General features: G+C 46.0%; 1 protein-coding gene across 2 annotated transcripts in view; it reads right to left on the bottom strand.

Moving 5' to 3' along the window:
• Positions 1-10,838: 10,838 nt before the first annotated feature.
• Positions 10,839-22,205, bottom strand: part of LOC149349077 (octopamine receptor beta-2R-like) — a 507,633-nt gene continuing 496,266 nt past the window's right edge. Inside the window, exons 2-3 of one of the 2 annotated variants that reach the window (XR_016289955.1) lie at positions 11,145-11,268; positions 10,839-11,080 (exon numbers count right to left, since the gene is read on the bottom strand). The gene's annotated coding sequence lies outside the window, so the exon portion shown is untranslated. Of the gene's footprint in view, positions 11,081-11,144; positions 11,269-22,205 lie in introns of those variants that run through there. The other variant, XR_016289954.1, reaches the window with a different exon arrangement.

Genomic DNA, 22,205 nt, shown 5'->3' with positions numbered 1-22,205 from the left:
TATTTGTCTGTGATATTCCAAATAAGAACGGACAACAGACGCGGCTTTGCCACAAAAGCCATAGCATTCAAGTTTTAGAATTAGGACATTGTGGTTGATGCAATAAAGTTCAATTCAATTCAATTCAATTTTATTCACCAGTTATACACTGGTACGTTCTCCGGGATAAAAGGACCGACTGGTCCTTGACTGAGTCCCGGAGACGTTTACAGGTCAATAAAGTTGCCTAGTACAAGTCTGCCTTCAATAAAGTGCTTGAGTATGTGTTCTTTTTGTGTTAGCAAAGCAAGATCAGTGCCCCTTGAGGAAACCATACTATCAGTTAGCTGGATATTATTTTTTTGCTCAAATTCAGTTTTTCGTTTTAAGTTAACTTTTTCAAAAACCTCTGAAAAGACAGGAAGCATTGATAATGGTCGATAATTTCTCACATTGTTCTGATCACCTATATTAAATAAGTGCAATGACGCGCGCTACCTGCATCTAAAGAGGAAATGTACCTTAATTTACACGGAGGTTAGATATATGTAATGCATGGAGATAGAAGACCGGCAGCATAATATATAGGTTTTATTTTAATACCGCCAATATGCTTAGCCGTACTGTTCTTTAGGCTGACAATTGTGCTAGTTTTATTCTCCCTCATGTACTGGATAAAGAAATATAGAACTAGAATTGTAATAAGTATACTCAAGATAACTGCTCAGTGTGCTGTTGCATCCGATGTTATCAAAATGCTCGTTAAAAGTATCTTCAAGTGCTTAGTGTCTTAATTTCAATCAATTTATTTTTAAGCCATCTATTTTTTTCACTAGAAATATCCTCAAATAATGTGGAGTGATGTTTTTTGCCAGTTACGTCTTAAAATGAATGTGAAAAATGGAGCTGTTTGAAGAATTCTCGCGCCTCTCCTTTTTATATTTCTGTCCAAACGATTACGAAATTTTTGAAATACCGGAAAATTTTTGGATCCTTGGTCTTTTTAAATTCATCACATAAGGCATTCTGAAAAGTCGCAGGTCATTTTCCTTGTTAGCAAAGGATCGCGAATTAAGGTGAAAACACTTCAAAGTCCTCAGAAATTTTTCTCCTGAATAACTGGTAAAAGTGTGCGGTAATACATCGATTCTTATAAGTTGTTTACACTTCAGAAAAGAGCTCTACGTTCATTATGTTCAAGCCGATCTGCTCAAGCAAACATTTTCGAAACATTTCATGTTCGCAATTTTTCAATCCTAGAGTTGAGTTTGGCTGTTCACATTTTTTATAAAGTTAATCACAATTTCAGTTCTTTCCAAAACGTTTGTAATTGAAGAAATGTAACGTATGGTTTGCGTGCGGTTGTCCTATTCACTGCAAGGCCTAGAACAAACTATGGAAAACAAATTATAGATAACCAAACTATAACCCTGTGTAATGCCTATCAGGCTCTTGTAGAAATTGCTGTAGAAAGTCATAGTGTATCTGTAGTCCAGAGTTCGACGAAAACTCGTCTGGCGAGGAAATGACATCCTTCTAAAAAACCTAACACTCGCCAAGAAATTGAAGAACAACAGGGTAAAACACAAAGCCGTTTCGGGACCCCTACGGATCCCTTGTTCAACAACAGGGTAAAACACAAAGCCGTTTCGGGACCCCTACGGATCCCTTGTTCACATGTGAACAAGGGATCCGTAGGGGTCCCGAAACGGCTTTGTGTTTTACCCTGTTGTTCTTCAATTTCTTGGCGAGTGTTAGGTTTTTTAGAAGGATCATAGTGTATCTGCGTTTAAGAAAAAACTGGAGATTGTTTTTCCTCCGGTATAAAATTTTCAGCTCACTCTTAATTCTTACTTATTGAGCGTCGTTCCCTTTCCTACCTGAATTTGCATATTACGGAAGTGTTTTTGTTTACTCCTAATCGTGGTTGAGCATATTGTGCATTGTTTATCATTGTTCGCTATTTCTATTGTGATAATTTTTGTTTATCTTTTGAAAGTGTTTTCTTTTTGTCCATTCGGCCACCGTTGTTCAAGATATATTATACGGGGTGTAGGCCTCTGTTGAGTTTGCGGGCCGCCAGGAAGTGGCCATCCAGGTATCACCCCGGGCGCCGCTGACATGGTCCTTGTCTTAAGATTTTCTATGCGGCTTTTCGCATGGTCCCCACCTCGGCGGACACCGCCTGACCGTTCAAAAACAAACAGAGCAAACGGTGCTGTGAGAGGGCTGCCGCCCCAAGAAGTAAAAGTGGCAACGGCAGCGAGGGGTGCCGTAATGGGACCCGCTCCGCGGACAGTGCGTGCGCGTCGCGCACCCCGGCGCAATGTCTGTGTCAAGTTTCATGGCTTTTCGAGAGCGGCGTCGAACAGTGTCAAAGAAATCTTCAAGGACACTTGAGGAGGGAAGCTTGCGTGGAAGGCCGCTGGGTGTACGTGCGAACGGTCGTGCAGCTGGATGGCGGGTGATGAGCTCTGCTTGCTCTGCTTCTGGCCAGAGGAGCTCGGATGCCACCCTGTATCTGTGTTTTGAGCCACAGCTGGTGGGAGTTGTGCTTTGGTGTATTTGTTTTCTTGTTACTGTATGTTTAGAGTTTGTGCAAAAGCGCAAAAGCGCGATCGACTTCTTGGAAGGCATGAGGTCCTCGTGAGGAAACAAACTCGTGGGTACCGGCGTGTCATTGGCCTGTTCAGAAATAGGTAAAATGCCTTGATTGCTTCTAAGAACCTCATTTCTGACTGGTCAAAAAATGGTTCCAAGAATGCCTGGGAAACTGATTTAAGGAGGCGTTTTGGCGCCAAAAGAGGAGACTTGGGAAGAGGTCTCTTAGGCCCAAACTCTGAAAGCTTCCGTTCCTTCGAAGTCTTCCTAACCTTGCGTGAGGCCGCCTTTCCCCGAATGTTCGATGGAGGAAGCCAACTTACTCTGAAAGCTCTCCTCGCCTTTGCTCAAGTAAGGAACGCATGCCGCATGTCTGGGTTTGAGGGTTCCTTCACAACGGTCAATCAGACGCCGAGTAGGAAGCTGCATTCCCGCGGCGACAAACATGGCGGCGCCCTTCGAAGCTGGGCCCCTCGATTCGGTCTGCATTCGTCGTCGTTCCTGCGTTTTTAGGTCCGTTCGCTGGCCATAAATGGAGCATCGGTCTTTCGCTTCGTCTCATCTTGCCTCTAAGGAAAGTATGAGTGATAAATTTGCCTTATTTTTTTATTTAGATTGGCGATTCAGCCGCTTTTAGGCTTAAAAGACAACGATCGGTTTGTTGACAGAAATGGTTTCCGTACTAACAACCAGATGGCGCCACTAGGCTGAGCTCTGTCATTTTGTCGCTGTTTGCATAAGCTGAATTAAAAGTGTAAATTTGAGAAATGTTGCAACGTCCCTCAAAACACCTGCGTTTAGCCTGCGTAAGCATGCACACGCTTATGGTACATAGACAGCGTCGATTTATGCTATTTGCTAGCCATCTCTCTTAACGCCACGAGCGGCGACGTGGTGGCCGGGAGGTGTGGACAAGGCAACATATCGGCGGCGGCGGATTTCGCTCGCTCTCGCCGACGAATGCCCAAGTGTGACCGAGCCGCACCGGTGCGGAATCTGAACGCAAATTCTTCCTCTGAGTGCACTTCCACTGGATTCACCGCGTCGCGAAGCGACCTAGCTGTTGGAGGATACAGGTACACTTCATCGAATGCGTATTCACAAGCACGGTTAAAAAAATTCGCTGTGGCTTAGCTTGGTTAAGCCCGGCAATTGCGAAAGCAATATCCGTACCTACGCCATGGTTCAGCTGGTAGTGTAGCTGGTGGTGGTGCTTGTGGTGAGACTTGTGGCGATGCATCTGTTATACAATCCAATCCAATCCAATCCAATCCAATGTTATCTATTGTAATCTAATCTAATCTATTCTATTCTAATCCAATCCAGTCCAGTACAATCCAGTCCAGTCAGGCCGCCGTTCATGTGCACCGCCGTCGCACACGGACGACGCGAGATCGCGAAGCAATGTTAAGCCGCTGGTGGTTGGCACAGCTACTGCTTTCTAGCGACGTGAGTCGAGCCTAATCTCTTCAGCGTAACGCCACAATCGTGCTCCTAGCGGAGAGCGCAGGAGTTAGGCGTCGGTGGTGGCAACGCCGCGGCTTGCGACGGCGCGAGTCGGTCGCCCTTCTCTTCGGCGTGACGTCACAAAGCACCTGTTACGCTCCTAGCGGAGAGCGCAGGAGTTGGGCGCCGGTGGTGGCACCGCCGCGGCTTGCGACGGCGCGAGTCGGTCGCCCTTCTCTTCGGCGTGATGTCACACATGACGTCACACAGAGGTCAACTAAAGGTCAATGGTGGCACCGCCGCGCCACGGCAAAGGCTGAAAGTGCAAGTAGTAAAGCTTTCGCTTTAAAAATTGCGTGTAGTCGCCCGCGTAGCGGTCAGTCCACGCTGCCATTTTTTTCCCGCCTGCTCAACTGCGCTCACGCCGGGCTCGCGTCCTTGCGCCGCGTCTCGCCGCCCGCTTGATTGTGCAGAGTCACTTGTGGCAGCAGTGAAGTGAAGCGCTCCTCCAGGGCCAGGAGCGAAGTTAGGACTCATGAAAGCAGCTGGCAGCTGCCTCAACTGTGAGGAGGCACCAAGGACGACCTTACTGAAGGCTCCTCAGAAAGGAAGCTTTCAGACTGACATGAGGGCGCCTCACTGCAGTGAAGGCTTCCTTATTGAGGTAAGGAAGCTTTCAGAGTTTTGGGGGTTAGTGGAGAGTCGGAGTCGCAAGAGTGCGGACAGGGCCAAGCTTTCCGCTGGCCACGTTCCGAAGAACGAGGAGCAGCTATAGGTAGCGCGAGTTAACTCGGTCAGGCAGGACAGAGTTTCGTAGGGGCGACCTTTCACCTGGCGCTACCGATCGTCCTTGATGCTGGCGGGTTACCCTGGTCCATCTGTATAAGTGTAAATCGTTTGTAAATAAGCCAAGCTGTACATTTCTGCCAAGAAGTTCGTCTATGCCTCATCTCCCTCCTGCAACGTGTGGCGCCCAAACGTACCCCAATATCCACCACCCGAAGAGGCCTCAAGCGAGTCTGACTGCCTCGCCAGGAGACATACTTCGTCTTCCTCCTTTAGCCTCCCCTCGAAGGCATATTCTATAATCCATGACTATAGCGCAAATAACGGGACAAGAAGAAGGACACAGGCAGAGACACAACACAGCTCTGACTTACAACTGAAATCTTTATTATCTGCCAGACGGAATAAGTACCTAGCAGGCGGTGAAAAATGAAAAGTAATAGACACAAGTCATGCAGCGGAAACAAAAGATTCAAAAAATAAAAAAAAAACAGACTAAAGCACACGCGTGTCAACATTCACATTCAAGGTAGCGTTTTTCTTTTCCTGACAGCAGTATAGATGGTGCGCTTATGCAATCTTCAGGGAGCCTTGCTATCATGTGTGCTTCTATGATTTCTCTTGTCAGCGAATCGCGGTTCCTACCTATCACAACGCACTCGTTGTACAATGGTAAGCAGGCATCATTGTCATCTTCGCCATCAACATCATCACTTTTGCAGTTTCTACAGTGTTTCGATACGTGGCCTACGATAGGCCCACGTGCGACATTATAATCATGCTCTTTCAATCTTTCGTTGATACATCGGGCGGTTTGGCCGGTGTATTGCTTCCCACATGACAACGGCAAAGAGTAGATGACTCCCTCCTGGCAGGGGACAAATTGTTTTGCATGCCTTTTCAGGCAGCCGCGTGGTTCCCTGTTGGCCGAATTTACTTTTTTGACCAGGCTGGACAATCGGATAGGTGCCGAAAACACGACGTCGACTCCCACATGCTTCCCAATTCTCTTCAGGTTATGCGAGACCTGATGCAAATATGGCACATCGGCGACTTTTTTCTTTTTCTCCTTATCAGTTCTGCTGTTGGCATCACACCTCAACGTTTTCTGCAGTTTTTCTGCGACGGAGACCAAAACTTGAGAAGGGTAACCGGCCTGTGTCAATCGATCTACTTGGTTGTGGAAACTTTGCTCCAACCTGTGCTCGCATGTTTTCTTTACAACATTGTTAAAAACTGAATGGACAATTGCTCTTTTCACGACCTTCGAGTGGGCTGATGAATATGGCAGGATGGGTTTCTGACCACGGGGCTCAAAAGCCCAACATACATGGGATGAAGTGAACTGAAGTGAGAGATCTAAAAACCTGATGGAATCATTAAGTGGTACTTCGTGCGTTAAAATCATGGGTTTCAGGCACTCAGAGAACACTGAAGAAACGTAAAGGAACTGCTGTTCGAATTCGACGTTGTCACACTCTAAAAACACGAAATAGTCATCTACAAATCTAAAAATTCCACAAACACTGGATCCTTTGAACCGCTCGTTCAATATTTGGTCGCGCAAAGCCAGGAACATGTCACTAAGAATGGGTGCAAGGCATGAACCAATACAGATTCCATCTTTTTGAATACATACATCACTATTCCACTCAGCAAAAGTAGACTCTAGGTAACAGGATAACAATTCGAGAAAGCTGTGTCCTTCTTCTTGTCCCGTTCTTTGCGCTATAGTCATGGAATATCGGAACCAACTCGCCCAGCAACTTACCTTGTCAAATTTCATTTCTCGTACAAGGGGCTCTTTTGCATGTGACTTTGATCTACTTCAGTACGTGCCAGTGGTCGCCGCTGCGTCGTGCATAGCGAGAACGTTCGGTTTTCGCGTCCGCAAGAAGATCCTTCCGCCTGAAGTCCTGACCTTACTGGGTGGCGTTCAGCCCTCGGGCGGACATGCTAAGAGGATATGCAAGTTACTGCGAGCGGAATGGCAACGGCAGGTGCGTGTGCACAGGGAGCACATCAAGCTTCGTGTGCAAGATTCTTCGGGACGGGTCCACCCATGGAAACAATGGCATCAGGTGTCACGGTGCATAGACCGCACCACAGAACTCCTTTGGCAGCAGACTTTTCCCAGACTTCTTGCGCTTCTGCCGAAGAAGAGCCCACCAAACGGACAACAAATCCACACAGCGGAGAACGTCTCTTTCCCTGAGAGCGTCAAATAAGTCCTGAGCCTGGGACCCAAGTTTGCGGTCGAGCCAAAGAAATCCAGACCGGAGCTCCTGGCCATGGTGAGGCAAGTCTCTAGGTAGGCCGACAAAACTGAGGTGGAACGCTGCATATCTGAAGGTGTAGACGTTCTAACTAGGTACAGGCGTTCCGGGAAGAAGCTACCTTTGCAGAAGACTGTTAGGTGGCTTAAAGATAACTCGTATTCATTGTTACCTGCTGATAAAGACGGTGGCTTTGTTGTCCTCGACAAGGATGCGTATGTGTCGAAAGCGTCAGATGCTGTTAGTGCCGTGTTTGACAAATGCAACAATGTTCTGATGTCTAAGGTGAAAACTAAGGCGAAAAAACTTCTGAATAGGCTAAATTTGACCAAGCTAGCAAGCGCGTTAGACAGTACCCACAACGTTTGCCTGCAGATGTTTTTCACAGCGAAATCCCACAAGCCGGAGTGGCCGTTTCGTGTGATTATTTCGGAAGCTGGAACATGGCAGAGGTATGTCGCGAAGTTTTTGCAAGAAAAACTGAAGGTTTTAACATTTGACGACCCTTTCAGAGTGAAAAGTTCAGACGAAGTAATAGCGTTTCTAAAATGCAATTACAATAAAAAGCTTCGGGGATTTTCAATTGATCTTAAAGACCTTTACTACAGTATTCCTCAGGCTGAAATTATGTCTTCTGTTAGTCACTTCATTGACCAGTTTGGACCCTTGCATTCCAGAATGAGTGCGGGATTTCCACCGGCAGCTTTCTCGAATTGTTATCCTGTTACCTAGAGTCTACTTTTGCTGAGTGGAATGGTGATGTATATATTCAAAAAGATGGAATCTGTATTGGTTCATGCCTTGCACCCATTCTTAGTGACATGTTTCTGGCTTTGCGCGACCAAATATTGAACGGGCGGTTCAAAGGATCCAGTGTTTGTGGAATTTTTAGATTTGTAGATGACTATTTCGTGTTTTTAGAGTGTGACAACGTCGAATTCGAACAGCAGTTCCTTTATGTTTCTTCAGTGTTCTCTGAGTGCCTGAAGTCCATGATTTTAACGCACGAAGTACCACTTAATGATTCCATCAGGTTTTTAGATCTCTCACTTCAGTTCACTTCATCCCATGTATGTTGGGCTTTTGAGCCCCGTGGTCAGAAACCCATCCTGCCATATTCATCAGCCCACTCGAAGCTCGTGAAAATAGCAATTGTCCATTCAGTTTTTAACAATGTTGTAAAGAAAACATGCGAGCACAGGTTGGAGCAAAGTTTCCACAACCAAGTAGATCGATTGACACAGGCCGGTTACCCTTCACAAGTTCTGGTCTCCGTCGCAGAAAAACTGCAGAAAAAGTTGAGGTGTGATGCCAACAGCAGAACTGATAAGGAGAAAAAGAAAAAAGTCGCCGTTGTGCCATATTTGCATCAGGTCTCGCATAACATGAAGAGAATTGGGAAGCATGTGGGAGTCGACGTCGTGTTTTCGGCACCTATCCGATTGTCCAGCCTGGTCAAAAAAGTAAATTCGGCCAACAGGGAACCACGCGGCTGCCTGAAAAGGCATGCAAAACAATTTGTCCCCTGCCAGGAGGGAGTCATCTACTCTTTGCCGTTGTCATGTGGGAAGCAATACATCGGCCAAACCGCCCGATGTATCAACGAAAGATTGAAAGAGCATGATTATAATGTCCCACGTGGGCCTATCGTAGGCCACGTATCGAAACACTGTAGAAACTGCAAAAGTGATGATGTTGATGACGAAGATGACAATGATGCCTGCGTACCATTGTACAACGAGTGCGTTGTGATAGGTAGGAACCGCGATTCGCTGACAAGAGAAATCATAGAAGCACACATGATAGCAAGGCTCCCTGAAGAATGCATAAGCGCACCATCTATACTGCTGTCAGGAAAAGAAAAACGCTACCTTGAATGTGAATGTTGACACGCGTGTGCTTTAGTCTGTGTTTTTATTTCTTGAATTTTTTGTTTCCGCTGCATGACTTGTGTCTATTACTTTTCATTTTTCACCGCCTGCTAGGTACTTATTCCGGCTGGCAGATAATAAAGATTTCAGTTGTAAGTCAGCGCTGTGTTGTGTCTCTGCCTGTGTCCTTCTTCTTGTCCCGTTCTTTGCGCTATAGTCATGGAATATCGGAACCAACTCGCCCAGCAACTTAACTTGTCATATTCTATAATATTGCCAATTGGTTTGGTTTGGTTTATGGGGTTTAACGTCCCAAAGCGACTAGGGCTATGAGAGACGCCGTAGTGGAGGGCTCCGGAAATTTCGACCACCTGGGGTTCTTTAACGTGCACTGACACCGCACAGTACACGGGCCTCTAGAATTTCTCCTCCAAAGAAATTCTAGCCGCCGCGGCCGGGATCGAACCCGCGTCTTTCGGGTCAGCAGCCGAGCACCATAACCACTGAGCCACCGCGGCGGCCTATTGCCCATTAAAATATTACTACTACTACACACAAGGCACGTTTGCCGTATCGTTCATTTTGTACAGAAGACTGTCTTACTTGAGTTTGCCGTGGTCACTAGAGCTGGAAATCTCCACCGCGTTTGCTCTCTCAGCTTTCCGCACCAGCAACCTGTTGTTGCTGGGCCATACGTTTGCTAGTTTTGGCCCAGAGCTTTGTTTCGACCAACAACACGTGTCACTTTTTAGCCAAGTTCTCTGGCACAAAAATTCGGTCGTTTTCGTACGTCAGCTTTTAACCGTTTGCCGCCAATTTTCACTCATAGCCTGGTTGGCAAAACGACGGTTTATGTCGGAGGTCTAATCTGCCTTCAAATTGATGCGATCGATTGCTACTACGTCACTTTCCAGAAGCTGTAAGCTTATTTATTTCACGGAGCAAGTTTTTGTTCTGCAGCAGTTTAATTCCATGAAATTCAAGATTAAGCTTTCGGCTCTTTTATTCCGCATTGTCCACATCACTTTTCAGCTGCAAAATTTCAAGGCCTCAACCTTCTCCATTTTGTGCTTGAGTTCCTTTACTTCACTTTCATTCGTTTCTCTTAGCGTTAATGCTCGTTGTACCTTTCACTCAAGAAATGAACAGTGTCTTCAACGCTTTCCAGCGTTCCTTTTAGGGGTGGAAGGTACTCCAGTTTTTTGTTGATCCATTTCAACATTGCCCGAACATCTTGTGCATCTGAATCATTGTCAGTATTATCGGGTGTGGAGCACGACCCATTGAACGTTTGCAAGTTGTACAGCGCCACGCATTGCGGTAGTGCTCCCCCTTAGCCTTGACTGTAGCACCTGTTATCCCTGCACACTTGCCCGTGTGGTACGAAGATCGACAGTCAATGCAACCTACTTCTGAATCTGGTTATTGGAGCTGTGCTCTACACGATGTCTTTTTTTCTGTCTGTGTTTTTTCCTGTCAATCTACTGTTTATCAATGCCAGAAAATTAAAGAAAAAGAATAAAAAAAGAACCATCCCTCATACTCCTTGGCTTCGGTCTGGTATCCTATATGTGGCTGCAAGGAGCTATTCACAAAATTGCCGGGAGCATGTGAAAGATTACCAGCGCCTACAATTCCAGGTGCCAGTAGAAGTGAACAAGGACGTATAGCGTTCGATCGCATTCAGTAAACAGAAAGCGATCACCAAGATGCACAAGGTAGAGCGCACCGCGGTGGCCAACAAGGTGGGCCTCCCAAAAGATGTCTTCTGTAGTAGCTTCGGTGAGGCCAGCGCCCAAAGGCCAAGGTGCTGCGCTCACATTCTCTGTGGGAGAGCCCATGAGAACAACGGGTGTGTCAAAATAATGTGTTTATTTCTCACGTAGCATGAGGTGCGTTCCCCGCTTGTGCTGGGCCTCATGCCTTTCCGCAGCAATAGCACTATTAACATTAAAAAATAGCAGGTGTTGTTGCTACAGCTGGCACTTCCTAGAGTTGTTTTAGCTCGGTGCGCAGGTGAGCGCAGATGCACTCCGCGCTTTCAGCCTGATGCATAACCGCGTACTGAATTGTATAGCCTAGATTATGTCCACGCTGATGGGCAGTCCCTCGATGCGGTCTCTGCAACAACGAGAGAAGGCCGCTGTGAGCAGCAGCGCGGGACGGGGGGGCACGATCCACTCACCTCTGCGCGGAGGCACGCGTGGCGAAGCGACTCTCCTGGTCCCTGGTCCTCGCACGAGCAGCGATGCTGGCTCGATGGCTGGCAAGCCACAGCTGCGAGGGAACTCAGTCTTCACAGCCAGCACCTGCACAGACGCGTTCGTGCTTCTGCATTCATTGCAAAGGACGCACATCGGCAACCACTACACGCCTTCTGCTGATGGGCCCTCGCACGTCAAGAAATTTTCCTTTTCATCACCAAATTTTTTTTCACATGAAATTTTTTGGCCCGTCAGCGAACCTCATGCCAAATGTAAAGCTTAAACTGGGGCCAAAATCTACTGACTGCAATGCAAAATTTTCTGCTCGTATGGAACCTAGCAGCAAAGAAAAGCTTATCCATCCCTGGCTGAGATCAAAACTAACAATGGCGCACATGGAGCAGCTGCATCTTCCCAGGCCTCAGATAATTCAGCCAACGCCCACACCACTCGTGCTGCGTTTTATAATCAGGGCGTCGAACCGGAACCCAACCGGTACTATTGCCGCTATCCTGAGCCGAACCAAACCACAATTTTTGTTCGCCATATTCGAAGTGACCCCGAATTGGAACGATTCATAGGAGCAGTTGTGAACCGGTTCAAAACCCGGTTCAGCCCCACTTTTTGCTCAATGAGGAACACTTTCCTGTTGTTTCAGATTAAATGAGAGGCCATCGCACATGGCCACCGAGAGCAGCGGTAAGGAATGCGAAAACGGCACCCAATCTACGACAGAGCAAAAAGGAGAGAACGTCTACAAAACAAACTAAGCGCTTCCATAATGAGAAGTCCGGCATCGTAAAAATTATACGTCCGGGAGATGAGAAAGCTCTATTAATTAGTTTATTAGTGTGCCTCTTACATCTCTTTGCTGAGATTTTAATCTATCTTTAATTTTAAAACCGTTAGAACGATTGTAATCTGCAGTGGCAATAGATACTTTCAAGCACCTTTACATACGTATCTTCCACGTCCTCTTTACTCAGCTTTCTTGGTATGACGTTGCGCACACGAACAAACATACACAGGAAGGAGCAGAAGACAGAAAGAGCGCGAACTATCAACTAGATTTATTGCTTTCGCAACAGAATATATATGCAGCATACACACGTGCAAAACAGAATAGGGAGAGAGGGAAAAAAGAAGGAGTGGGGGGAAGGGGCTAGCAAGTCAGGCCTGCATAGGTCAGCGAAAGCGACGGATAAAATTCCTTTCCCTATCATATAAGGTGACCGAGGTATCGCTAATACAATTTCCGCCTTTTTCTCTGATGTGGAAAGCTTCTAAAAGTTCGCGGGATATTTTGCTTTTACTCTTGCCCAGAATCTTGATGTATTTGAGCATCGGCTCACAACCACAGCATGAAATGCAATGGGCAGGCAAGTTCGCCCTGTCTCTTTTTCTTAGAGAAAGAGCATGCTCCCCTGCGCGCTCATTGATGCAGCGTCCAGTTTGGCCGATATACACGCGTCCACACTTGAGCGGGATTTGATACACCACGCCCGTGACACATTTGACGTACTGTTCCGCATGTTTTATTGTACATGCGCTCCGTGGGGCTCCTTCCTCGGTGATCCTGGGGCATAACCCAGCAAGCTTTTTTGGGGCCGAAAAAACCACCGGAAAAACATGCCTGTTTGCCACTTTTTTTAAATTGTGGGCGACTTTGTGCATGTAAGGAAGCACCGTCGGCTTTGCACTCCGCAAGCGCTCAAGGTCACAGCTGCGCTTGCCTTTCTTTGTCTTCTGGAGAAGGTTCTCGGCTACCGCTGTGATGAGCGAGCAGGGAAATCCGGTGAAAGCAGCCTGGTGATCTGATAATGGAAGCTGGAATGCATTTCATGCTCGCATGATTTGGTTAAGGCTAGGCACGAATTCTAGGCACGAATTTGCAATTGCTCTTTTCACAATCTTTGAATGTGCAGAATCAAATGGAAGTAGTGTTTTCTGTGCTCGAGGAGCATATTTCCAACAGACAAAGAAAGCTTGCCAGACAAAGAAAGGCAAGCGCAGCTGTGGCCTTGAGCGCTTGCGGAGTGCAAAGCCGACGGTGCTTCCTTACATGCACAAAGTCGCCCACAATTTAAAAAAAGTGGCAAACAGGCATGGTGTTCCGGTGGTTTTTTCGGCCCCAAAAAAGCTTGCTGGGTTATGCCCCAGGATCACCGAGGAAGGAGCCCCACGGAGCGCATGTACAATAAAACATGTGGAACAGTACGTCAAATGTGCCACGGGCGTGGCGTATCAAATCCCGCTCAAGTGTGGACGCGTGTATGTCGGCCAAACTGGACGCTGCATCAATGAGCGCGCAGGGGAGCATGCTCTTTCTGTAAGAAAAAGAGACGGGGCGAACTTGCCTGCCCATTGCATTTCATGCTGTGGTTGTGAGCCGATGCTCAAATACATCAAGATTCTGGGCAAGAGTAAAAGGAAAATAGCCCGCGAACTTTTAGAACCTTTCCACATCAGAGAAAAAGGCGGAAATTGTATTAGCGATACCTCGGTCACCTTATATGATAGGGAAAGGAATTTTATCCGTAGCTTTCGCTGACCTATGCAGGCCTGACTTGCTATCCCCTTCCTCCCAGTCCTTCTTTTTTTCCCCTCTCCCTATTCTGTTTTGCACGTGTGTATGCTGCATATATATTCTGTTGCGAAAGCAATAAATCTAGTTGATAGTTTGCGCTCTTTCTGTCTTCTGCTCCTTCCTGTGTATGTTTGTTCGTGTGCGCAACGTCATACCAAGAAAGCTATGCACCAACTCGCCCAGCAAGAAGATCTTCTACATTACTTTACTCAGCGCCTCCGTGATTCCAGAAGTTCGCATTCAATCAAATGCTTTCTGTTCCCTTGTCGGTAAACTAAAGCCAACATCGACCGGGAACCTCGGCGAACCCGGGGCAGGAAATGACGACCTTATCCAAAACATTCCGAAGCTTTCCTTCCGAACGGTATTCACAATGTCTAGATCGTGAAAGCGCTCAAAAAGACAAACGCACAGAACGCCGCCGCGGTGGCTCAGCGGTTATGGTGCTCGGCTGCTGACCCAAAAGACGCGGGTTCGATCCCGGCCGCGGCGGCTAGAATTTCTTTGGAGGAGAAATTCTAGAGGCCCGTGTACTGTGCGATGTCAGTGCACGTTAAAGAACCCCAGGTGGACGAAATTTCCGGAGCCCTTCACTACGGCGTCTCTCATAGCCTCAGTCGCTTTGGGACGTTAAACCCCATAAACCATAAACCACAAACGCACAGAACGAGACAGACAGACTCTGTACCTACTTCCAATTGATTTTATTTCATGCGAGAAGCGGAAATTTATACACCTGGCTTTTCACCTGTAGGCGCATCTTAGAAGGCTTCAACCTTTGAGTGACGAACGATGAATGTTATCGATAGCCCCGAATCCCGATGAAGATAGAGAGATGAGAGATAAAACATCTCTTTATCCAAAAAAAAATATTGAATAAGCACGTACGCAAGCATCCCCGGCACGCGCTATACCCGAAGCTTCAACAGTTTCTTGGGTGATTTTGCATTTGCACTCACATACGGGGCACTCACCTATGGGGCAGAAATGTAGAGGGTAATCAAAAGGGCTCAGCTAAATTTAAGGTGAACGCTGAGAACTATTTAAAAAAGATAACTGTAGCATTAAGAGACCATAGGCGGGCAGGTAGGGCGAGGGAACAAACCAGAGTTATTGACATCCTAGTCGAAATCAAGAGGAAGAAATGGGCTTCGGCAGGTCATGTAATGCGAAGGCGTGATAACCGCCAGTCCTTCAGGGCAACGGAGTGTATTCCAAGAAAAGGCAAGCGTAGCAGGGGGTGGCAGAAAATTAGGTGGGCGGATGAGATAGAAAAGTTTGCGGGGATAGGGTGGCCGGAGCTGGCAAAGGACAGGGTTAATTGGAGAGACCATGGGAGAGGCCTTTGCCCTGCAATGGGCGTGGTGAGGCTGACCATGATAATTATTTGCATTTGCTCTTGAAATGAACTTCACATCTGTGAAAAAGAGAACCGAACCACTCTTACTGGAATCGCAAATGCAAAATCACCCGAAAAATTGTTGAAGCTTTGGAAATAGCATTAGCTGAGGATGATTGAGTAAGCGCTGCTTCAATTCGGCTTTCAGAGAAAGAGATGTTTTGCCTTTCATCGGGCTCCGGGGCTACACGATAACAATTGACCGTACACCACTCTCTGATAGAAGCCTTGAAAGCATGCGCAGGTTAAAAGCCACGAGTGTAAATTTCCGTTTCTCGCATGAAATAAGATCAAACGCAACTAAGAGCACTGTGTGTCCGTCTCTTTCTGTCTCGTTGTAATTTTGAGCTCCTTCATGATTTCAACATGGTTAACCAACTAGTCCAAAAGCTTCCGCTGTGTTATTCACCAGAAAAAAAAACAGTTCTTTATGCTCTGCTGCGTAACTCAGCGAAAGCTCCCGCTGTTCTGCTGCCTGTACTTTGCCAATGCCTGTAATCCGCAGTAAAGTGTAGCACCTAGACACATTATAGCAACCTGAGTTACCATAACGATCGCGAAGGGAGCACGGTCACGCAGATGGCGCTGCCCATGTGGTGATGACCCGTTATCTCATGACTCTCATATGACCCAATATTTGGTCGCATGGCAGGTCACGTGATGGGATGTTTACGGTCTCTGCTGTGAATCCGCCGGAGAGGGTCAGTCTTGAGTAGGATTCGAAGTAGCTCGGCGCGAGCAGAGAAACTTCGTTTCCTGATATCTTGGACCTCTCGGCCATCTCCGCAGCCTCTCGCGCTGCATGTTCTAGCTGGCAGCGTCTAACTTTATGTCTGCTAAACCGTCGCTTTTTTCAACTTTTATCCATTCGCTCCGCGACTCGATTGTTCGCTAAGTCCTCTGAAAAGCGGGCAGACTTTGAGCAATCACGCACTGGGTAATACTGAGCGAGACAGGGAAGGCTGCGATAGACGCTGGGCGATGATTTTACTCTGGGACGAGGTTTGATACACAATTTTTGGGGAAGGTGATGATGGGTCGTCACGTGGGTAGAGGCTGACGGTGCGAGGGCATCGCCCCTCGCTGAAGGAAGCGGCTGGTACATGGTGATACAGATTCCACCGCCACTTTTTCACTGCGCTGCCGCGCAGGCTTCTGTGAGTGCAGGCGATGGACGGCAGGTGGCACTTCTGGGGGATGATAGGGGGGGGGGGGGGGGTTGGGGGGGATCGAGTGTGGCGGGCAGGGAGGTGTTGTAAGCAGGCAGCTGCTGCTTCTGGAAGCTGAAGGCATCATTATGTGCCACGGTTCACTGCGTGCTTCCAAATCGTTGCATTTGTCTGGTAACTATGGCAACGAAGATAATTCACTTCATAATGGTAAGCATTTTTGTAATACCAACTTCATTAAACTCTCCCATGAACAAAAACAAATTTTAATTGCAATATCTTCCTGAAAATTGCTTCCCTGTGTTGTTCGTAACGAATTGCTATTGTGGACCACTTGTTTTGTGTAGCCTTGATAGCAAATCAAACCGTTCATATTAACGAGGCACGACTGTATATGGGCTGCATGGGTGACACTAGACTTCGAACCTTTCCCACGCAAAACAAATAACTTCTGTCTCTAAGACAAAACAGTGAAGGCTTGAAACCGAGCTGATTTCGCAAGTTTTCCCACGCACCTCAAGGCATGCGACACGAGCTCTCAATGTGCGGATCAAATCAAATCAAATCTTTATTTCAGCATCGAAAAAATGCTGAGGGTCGTGGACAAAAAGCCTCTTTATGGGCTTGACTAGGCCCACGGCCCTTTTCTACATGGCAGCGTGGCATACAGCAAGAGAAAATTGTTTTAAGTTAATGGTACACAGCTCCCAGAAAAAAAAAAGAAAAAAGAAAAAGGAAGACAAATGAAAGTTCACAGAAGGTAAGCGACTTGGTACAGTTATTAGGAATATAAATACAGGCATGTATGAAACAAATCTACTATGAAGGCAGTTCTTAATAGCATAGAATATTGCATGAAATGTCAACAAGAGAATGACTGCAATAAAAACTAAACAATGACTAAAGAAGTAGAAAATTCGCAACAAAAAGAAAACCGAAAAAAAAAGAAACTTCTACCTACATTTGTTTAAGTATGAGGGAAGGAGATGACGCAACATTTGAAGTCCATAATTTGTTCGTGAGTATGGAATTTCCTAGGTTTCAGCTTGTCGTGTAGTACGAATACTAGTTTTTAGCTTTAGGTTTGCAATCTTAACTAATGCGGTATTATTCTTTTTTATGCCAGCTTCATAGCGTCTGAACAAGTTAGCATCGTACATGTCCGGGATAGGAAGTAAGTTTAATTCAGCAAAAAGTGGTTGTGTGTGACTGTCAAATGGAGTGTTCATGATGTCGCGAATTGCTTTCTTTTGAGGAATGTAGAGTTTATTTTTATCTGAAACAGTAGTAGTGCCCCATACCAGGTGACAGTAGTTCACTCCCTATAGAACGGCTCTCTTGTGCCTTTTTTTTTTCGCAATCGCAACATAGCATTCCCACTGCTATTTACTGACTGAATGCGAAAAATCGGCCAGAAAAACTACGCCGCAAGTCCCGAGCAGTGCTTCAAAAGCTTTTTCTTCCATAGCATGTCAACCGTCGACTACTACGGCAGGCCAGGCACGCCGCTGGCGAATTCCCTGAGCCGCTTGCGCCCAATATTGGGCAAAAGTGACGACAAGGTTCAAAGCATCCATTCTTTGCGGTGAGGCCACCACGTCCGCATCGTTTAACACTAGACATCTGCTAAAAGTTCGTTGCTTCACCTACTCTTCCCGTGTTTTGCAGCCGTTCATTCTGTCCATGTCTCCACCTTCACTTAAAATAGGTTTTGCATTAAAAAAACGCAATTTTAACAATTTTTCCCTATTTGATGAAATGAAAGCACATGTGACTTGTGGCGTTTACATCAAATTGCGCCACCGATCTACAATAGATCGAGTATTTTGTTCGTCACAAATTTTACAAAATGACAAAGAATTTTTGCATAAATTTTATAATCATGGAAAAGCAGAATTTCTTGAACATTCACTTTCTAATTTGGCTTATCATGATGTTTTTTATATCGTAACTGATAGAGTTTTATGTTAGTTAAACCGAATAGCACGAGCGAAGGCAATGGAGGCAACACAGCCTCAAAGGCAACCGCATGAAAAGACGCGGCAGTAGCAGCGCGCGTCGCTGGCTATCGCGCGTCAGAAGCGGGGACGGCGGAGCGCGCCGGCAACGCGCTGTGGGCGGGATTGTCTCCAAGCGGGGGCGCTAGGAGTGTAAACAATGTTGTGGGATGGCGGCACCAACGGCAGTGATGGCACCAACCCTCATACATCCTAAGATCTTGCTCGGGGTTTAGCCACTGGAATAGTGCTTCCACACTAATAGCTCTTGGTGCAACCGACACTTTACTAACAAGCGGGGGTATTCACTGAAACACCATTGTGGCTAAAATAAAGCAAGTTCGGCGCCCAAAACGAAGCGGTTCGAGTGTGCATACGCTTTATAAATCATACACTGCACCAAGCATGCCTCCTGCATGCAAGAGTTTCTGATTCGATACTTTCGAGAGCAATGTGACAGACCTGCGTTCAACTTTGTCTACCGTGGGGACCTTAGAGATCTTTGCAAAACTGGCTCCCTGGGCGCCACCAAAGTGTCCTGGACTTCCATGTGCATTTCACGCTAGCATGATAAAAGCGGAGGTGAAACCGGTATCCGACAATCCAGAGAGGAGCTTTTCGACAACTTCCTCTCCCGATGCAAAGCTCTATATTGGGATGGATGAATGGATTGACGGAAGATAGGAGCGTCCCCTTTTTGTACCTTTTCTCTCTTCTTTTTGTAACTGCGCGTTCTAAGACACCTTGATCTAGCTTCAAAGAGTAGGGCACTGGCTTTTGAGTTATCATTGGATGATTCCTCCCTGAGGCAGCGATGGCGTAGAGGTAGAGCATCCGCCTCGCGTGCAAGAGGACCGGGGTTCGAATCCCGGTGCCACGCAATTCTCCACCGGATTAAAAAAAAAAACTCCGCGTGTCGATGGAATTGCATACCCAGGCTTCGAGTGCGGCCTGATTTCGGTGACCAGAACCGACAACGCACTTCCTCACCAGAACAGGATTTGGCCACCCTGGTGTAGTACATGGCCATAAACTTCTATGAAGAAACCAATTAACCCTCGGCCCTCAGTCCCCAGCAGCTGCGGAGCAACTGACCAAGGCGGCGGTCAGATCTGTGACGCAGCGGAGGGTGCTAAGAATCTCTGGCTCCGGACAGGCCGCCATTGGAAACTGAACCTGGCAACGTTTAACGCAAGAACCTTATCAAGTGAGGCTAGCTTAGCAGTGCTATTGGAGGAATTAGCCGGTATTAAATGGGATGTCATAGGCCTTAGTGAGGTTAGGAGGACAGATGAGGCGTATACAGTACTAAAGGGCGGGCATGTACTGTGCTATCGTGGATTAGCAGATAGGCGAGAACTAGGTGTGGGATTCCTCATTAATCAGGATATAGCTGGCAACATCGAGGAGTTTTACAGTATTAACGAGAGAGTAGCAGCTATGGTAATTAGGCTTAATAAGAGGTACAAGCTGAAGGTGGTGCAGGCCTACGCGCCTACATCAAGCCATGATGACCAGATAGTTGAAAGCTTCTATGAGGATGTGGAATCGGCAATGACCAAAGTAAAATCACAGTACACTGTACTGATGGGCGACTTTAAGGCAAAGGTAGGTAAAAAGCAGGCTGGAGACAAGGCGGTAGGTGACTATGGCATAGGTTCTAGGAACAGTAGGGGAGAGTTATTAGTAGAGTTCGCAGATAGAAATAATATACGGATTATGAATACCTTCTTCCGCAAACGAGCAAACAGGAAGTGGACGTGGAAGAGCCCCAATGGTGAGACTAAAAATGAAATAGACTTCATACTGTGTGCACACCCTGGCATCGTAGAGGATGTGGAGGTCCTCGGTAAGGTCCGTTGTAGCGACCACAGAATGGTAAGGTCTCGTGTTAGCTTAGATTTGAAGAGGGAACGGAGGAAACTGGTGAAGAGAAAGGCTATTAACGAGTTAGCATTAAGAGGGAAGGTAGAGGAATTCAGAATGTCGCTGCAAAACAGATTTTCCGCTTTAACTGAAGAAGACGACCGTAGTGTTGAAACAATGAATGATAATCTTACAGCTATCGTTACAGAGTGCGCCGCAGAAGTAGGTGGTAGGATTGTTCGACAGGATACCAGCAAGCTATCTCAGGAGTCTAAAGATCTGATTAAGAAACGTCAAAGCATGAGGACGTCTAACTCCACAGACAGGATAGAACTAGCAGAGCTATCGAAGTTAATAAATAAGCGCAAGGTAGCCGACATAAGAAAGTTTAACATGGAGAAAATCGAGCATGCTCTAAGGAACGGAGGTAGCCTAAAATCAGTGAGGAGAAAACTGGGCATAGGTAAAAACCAGATGTATACGCTAAAAGACAAACAGGGCAATGTCATCAGCAATATGGATAAGATAGTTGAATTAGCCGAAGAGTTCTACAAAAATCTATACAGTAGCGAATCTAATCATCAAGTTACTGAGGGAGGCAGTCGAGCACAGCAATGGGACATCCTGCCAGTAACGAAGGAGGAAGTAAAGAAAGCCTTAGGAGCAATGCAAAGATGGAAAGCAGCTGGTGAGGATCAGGTAACAGCAGATTTGTTGAAGGACGGAGGAGAGATTGTGCTACAAAAACTAGCCACCCTGTATACGCAATGCCTTGTGACCTCGAGAGTACCAGAAGCTTGGAAGAACGCTAACATTATCTTTCTTTCTTTCTTTCTTTCTTTCTTTCTTTCTTTCTTTCTTTCTTTCTTTCTTTCTTTCTTTCTTTTTATTTGTTTTTCAGTTTTTTTTTAAACTGTTTTACTGTACTTTTTTGTATATGTATTTTTTTGACCTAATAATGTCATTACTTGCTTCGATGTTCGCCCCCCCCCCTTATGTAATACCCCGCCAGGGGTCTTTAAGGGCCATTAAATGATGATGATGATGATGATTTGTTGCTTAAACATTTGCCTAAGAAGGGGCTGAGGCTAAAGGCACAATGTTGCCTGACGGGGCCTCATCCCCTACTACATGACAAACAAACATAAAAATTACAAAAGTCCGACGGGCCGGTACAAAATAGTATTGTTGATATGGAGAAAAAAAACAAAGAAAAGTAGGCACAAAAGTAAGCGTTATGCAGAGGAAAATACATACGGAAGAACATACACAGGAAAATACATACACACTCAGCAAAAAAAGACAAAAGCGCTTGACAAAAATTTGCATCATAAATGTACGATGAGTATATAAATAAGAAACAAAGTCCAAGACATACATGAAACACTACATCAAATAACAAAGTTCTACTTAAGGCTTATTCTAGCCTACTGAAAAACAAGGCATTATGGACATATAAGCACAAACAAGAGTACATAGATGCGAAAACAGAATCAGTAACTGTGAAAAAAAAATTGGACTACAACATGTTTGCATGAGAAATTTTAACGATTGCTATAGGTGACATCCCTACAGAGGAGAGCTCCTTTGCATTCATTTTTGAAAGTGGAGAAGGGTTTACTGTAATTAATATTTATATCTCTTCTATTGAGAATTCCGATAACCTGAAAAGACAATGCTTGACGACCATAATTTGTCCTTATCCTCGGTATCTCTATTTTGGGGTCTCTGATAGCGTACAAGTTTACTCTGTCGGTGGATGTGACGTACAAACGATTTTTATGTATCCATTGTAGCAACCTAAAGTAGTATACCTTATCTGCCCTCAGCATATTGTACTTTAAAAAAAGTGGATGCGTTCTTAGCTCCCTTTTCTCGCCATGATAATTTTCGCATATGCGTAACACCTTCTTCTGTAAAGTAATTAATTTTTTGTAATTAGAATCAGTTGTCGTACCCCTAACTAAAATACCATAACTTATTCTAGAATAGAATAGAGAATAATATAGTGTCTGCTTCATCGA

Source organism: Amblyomma mixtum, chromosome 3 (assembly GCF_055824585.1).
Source record: "Amblyomma mixtum isolate Tamu chromosome 3, ASM5582458v1, whole genome shotgun sequence".
Lineage (NCBI taxonomy): Eukaryota > Metazoa > Arthropoda > Arachnida > Ixodida > Ixodidae > Amblyomma > Amblyomma mixtum.
The sequence above is the reverse complement of the archived record's forward strand: the minus strand, read 5'-3'. Positions and strand labels throughout refer to the sequence as shown.